Raw genomic sequence first — 882 nt, forward strand, 5'->3', positions numbered from 1 at the left:
GTTGATCATGTGTGGCCATATATTTCTCTTGTCACTTTTGCAACGTCTCGTGTACCTATATATGGATTTTATTGATCTTTTCTATAAAATTTTCAGCCCTCAAGACGTCTTCTGTAAGATCTTCCCTCACTCATTGCTACCCATATGCAATGTCCAAAGGTGAAGGTGGAAAATATCCAAAACAAGTTTCAAATGGGGACTTTAATGTAGAAGTGTGGACTGCTCTGTTGTAAAAATGTTGTATATATACCATATTTTCATCCCAGGCCTTCGTATGATTTTGGTTGTATCCCCTCAAAAGTTGCAGCAAAGTCCTGTTGACTACTTTTGTTTGCCCATCTATGTGTAAATAGAATGTTATAGATCTCTTCAACTTTGTGTCCATCTTCGCCCACAATGTAGTCCAAAATGCATTGAGAAATCTCGTATCCCTGTCTGAAATGATGCTCCTTGGCATCCCAAAGTGCACCCAGACTTGTACAAAGAAAAAGTTTGTTGCTTCTTTCCCACTGATGGTATTTTTACAGGGCATCAAAACACACATATTGCTGACCCTGTCGACTACGATGAACAGGTAGTCATGTCCCTTCTTAGTTGTTGGTAAACCTCCCACAAATTCCATGGAAATGTTTTGCCAATGACGAATGGGTATAGCTACGGGATGATATAGACCATGTTTCCTATTGCTAGGCTTGCTGGTATAACAAAGCATGCATCCTCTCATGAACCTAGCTACATGTTCTTGCATTTGGGTTAATACACATACCTCTGCAAGTTGGCCACGGTCTTCCCTACACCAAAGTGCCCTACAACCTTGGAGGTGTGAGTCTCTCTAATCAATTGTAATCGTTCATCGTTAGGAATATATAGCTTATCCAACCT

The sequence above is a fragment of the Pinus tabuliformis genome, chromosome 2_2 (genome assembly GCF_031772625.1).
Source record: "Pinus tabuliformis cultivar Carrire ecotype Pingquan chromosome 2_2, CPIR1, whole genome shotgun sequence".
NCBI classification, from domain to species: domain Eukaryota; kingdom Viridiplantae; phylum Streptophyta; class Pinopsida; order Pinales; family Pinaceae; genus Pinus; species Pinus tabuliformis.